The following is a 3,432-nucleotide window of genomic DNA, read 5'->3' on the forward strand; positions in this document are numbered from 1 at the left end:
CAGACATGCTTTTTCTCCTTGTTGCTGTCATGATTGATTAGTGAAGCACCAAACAATCCATGTAATTATTCACCAACTGCAGACCATCTGGAGTTAGGAATTTGCAGTCTCTTTCTAGAAATGTATCTGCACTGGGTTTGCTGCACGCTTTTGAGCCTCTTCTGAGCCTAGTACTTAATCACTACGTGTGGGAGGTGTTAACTAGGGAATTGCCTTTCCAGTCTAACTACATTATCATTTATATTGTGCTGTAAATGTCTGTAATATTTAAGATACTGTTCAAAGGGTTAGAAGTGCACCCCATATAAAAGATTATACCCCAAAGAGCATGGAGTTGAAGTGCACAAGTGGATCCCATAAAATAAAAGGCAAATGATGAGGGAACAGTGGCTGCAAGAGAGGTAAAGGAACAGATGTCAGAAATTTTTTTGGAGGAGGAGGTGGGTGAGGAGGAGGGAAGCTGTTCCCATGTGAAAGATGATCTAAAATGGGGAGTGGGCGAAGGAAATTATTTGGAGTTTCTTACAAGTGTGTCTACTGTCCTATCAAGAAGTGTTTGCGCTTTTGAAAGGATAACTAAATTTGACAGGAAAGAAACCCTTTTAAACATTCTAGCATAAAAAAGAAATGTAAACTGTTGCCCATTGCATGGTTTAGACATCCTATACATTACAAAAGGAGCTAGCATCAAAATAATGCATGTCTCACAACCAGAAACTTGTAAACTCAACATGAACTGTCTCTCTCATCTTTCAGAGACCAGGCAAAACAACTGAGCCTTAAGAAAGACCTGAAGGTCAACAGCTTGGACAGCAAGGTAAGTATTCTGTCTTTGTGGAGATGAGGCAGGAAGGAGGGAGGCCTGTTCCTTCACTGGGAGCAGCACAGTGGGCACCAGACTCTGGCCATTTACAGCTAAACCAGGGACAGCCCACGTTTTTCACTGTGGTGTTTCACATATGCCCAGTTGTGACTGGCAATGACACACCTTAGCAATACAGTGGTTTTGGCTGAGACTTTAGCAACAGCTCTATCATTATTGTTGAAGCTACAAATACATGTTCAGAATGAATCATTAAATGTGCAAAGACATCTATGTCTGGGAAACATCCACCCTGCTTCATGCACTAATGTGTTTCTTCAGAGCTGGTTTCTGCAGCTCTTATGACACATACAGAGAGGCTGTTATCTGTATGGTCTGACTTATTTTGTCAGTATTTTGCTACAATATCTGTTCCTCCTTCCAAGACACAACAACTTTATTTTACAGAGAGGGGATATGGATAGATTTGTTGCATATGCAGTTTGCTTCCAAAGGCATGCTACAATGCAAACATATGGCCTGCATCTCCTTATGCTAGTAAATGTTATAAAGCCATGGCCTGGGCTCTGGCAGATCTTATAACTATATAACTAAGGTCTGCTCCTGGTATAATCTGTCCTTCCTACTTACGGAAAATGGACCTCATCCTAGTGCTGGGCCATGCTGTGTAATTGTCTGGGGAAGCATTAATTCCTGTGAACCAAATTCAAACCAGTCAGCATGCTAACAATTCAACAATATAAACAGTAATATAAACATTTGTCCCACTGATACAGGCATAACAATATCATATGTCTAATTCAGAAACATTTTTCGGCAGCATATAATGATCATGAAGCCTCCCTAACACCCCTGGCTTTTTCCTGGTTTCTTACAACCCGTACCTGAGGAATAGGAGTCACCAAGTAGACTGGAATACTCCACTTCCTATTGGGATGTCAGCTAAAACCCATATTTTGCCCCACTGATTGTGTCTGGTTCTCTCATTCATTCACTGTGATACACTTTAATCTTATACTTAATTAATTTGCCAAACTCGGAGCATCTGGAATTTCTTCTCAACAGTTTCCATCCCATATCAAATTAATTAAAAATAGTCATTAATATTACTCTAAGATCCCTGTGGAATCGGTCTTGATGCTGGGCCGCAGTTAATGAGCAAATTTTTGTAACTAGTTGCATATGGCAAATGAAGGGGCAGCAAAATTAGGTGAGGAATGATTCTTTCTACTAATCTTGCAATTAAGAAAAGGTGAGAACCAGTAAATATCACCAAAGTTGTCATATAAGCCTTAGCAATATTTTACATTCTATCACACTTATTCTGTCTCTCTGAGCAGGCAGCTGCTAGACTTAACTACAGTAAGATAATGTCAGAAAACAGAAGCAAAATATTTTGATCTGGGGACTGCAGAGCTGTGGGTGGTGTTAACTGTGGCCTCCATGTAGATCAGAGACAAACCAGGAAGAACTTCTAGAAGAGTGAGAAGCTAAACTATGCTGTTACCAAATTAATGTGCTACTCTTGCTTAAGTCAATGGAAGGTTCATCATAGTCTCTAGTGGAGTCAGAATTTCCTCCCCAATGCTTAAAACTCTACCAGGTTAACAGAAAAAGATATAAAAAAATTACTTGCTGTTCATTTTTGGAGACTATATATATCTGTGTAGTTGGTGAAATCTACTTAGCCATATCCTAGCTCCATGCTGGGGAAGACTCAACATGCTTTAAATTTTCCACTTTTTGATGCCTTGATTTCTACTGGGTGGTAATCTTGGCATATGTAATGGATAGAAATCCTGGTCTGTCTGAGCTTGCCTCTAGTCTGGATGATCACAGGATACCCAAGAACATCATGGCACATATCCAGATATCACTTCAGATTCAGCCCAAGAAAGTCTCTGTCTTCAGAATGAAAGAGGTAGTTACCAACAGATGGACCAGTCTATTTATTTCCAGTCAAAGTTCAGTCTTTTTTACCCAGAGATACTGCTTTTTCATTAAATAATGCTCATTGTCTTGGATGTGACAAGAATGTATTCACTCAACACAGTAGGCAAGGGCTTTAACCAGGTTGAAGGGTGAACAGTAGAATGATCTGCATTAGACGGACAGTCGGAATCATTTGGTATTACCTTGTCTGATTCAGTCCATTCTTCCTAGGTAATTCATGTTACTTTTTTGTTAAATTAACACAGGTCCAGCATGAAAAGCAAAGAGGAGAAAGAGAAGGATAAACAGAGTCTTTGCATTGGCCTGTCAGGTAAGAGGAATCCCACCTCTGTTACACCTCGAGGATGATTTGTCCCTAATACATATAAAAGTCCCATATGCCAAGGAAAGAGCCCACTGTGGGGGCCCTGTCTGGACAATCTGCCAAACTGTAAAAACAGGGATTTTATAACCAGCTCTGCCAAACCCCATGTTTTAGAGGAAAACTTCACCACAAGCAAGTTGGGTAGTGAGGTGAAAATGCCTTCATGTTTTCCAGAAGCACCCTTCTGGAAGCACAACCTTTAAAGCAAATCATGTAACTTGGTGTTACTCATTCCTAAAGGAGAATTTTTTTTCACAGCACTCAGGAATGTCTTCAGGAAGAAGGGAGAGTT

The 3,432-nt window shown here is 40.2% G+C and overlaps 1 long non-coding RNA gene across 1 annotated transcript; it reads left to right on the forward strand.

Moving 5' to 3' along the window:
• The first annotated feature begins 207 nt into the window (after nt 1–207).
• Nucleotides 208–3,086, forward strand: LOC113458962 (uncharacterized). The gene is made up of 3 exons (XR_003379720.2): nt 208–401; nt 757–817; nt 3,022–3,086. It is a non-coding gene; the product is annotated as an uncharacterized LOC113458962 (long non-coding RNA).
• Nucleotides 3,087–3,432: the final 346 nt, after the last annotated feature.

This window comes from Zonotrichia albicollis, chromosome 5 (assembly GCF_047830755.1).
Source record: "Zonotrichia albicollis isolate bZonAlb1 chromosome 5, bZonAlb1.hap1, whole genome shotgun sequence".
Classification (NCBI taxonomy): domain Eukaryota; kingdom Metazoa; phylum Chordata; class Aves; order Passeriformes; family Passerellidae; genus Zonotrichia; species Zonotrichia albicollis.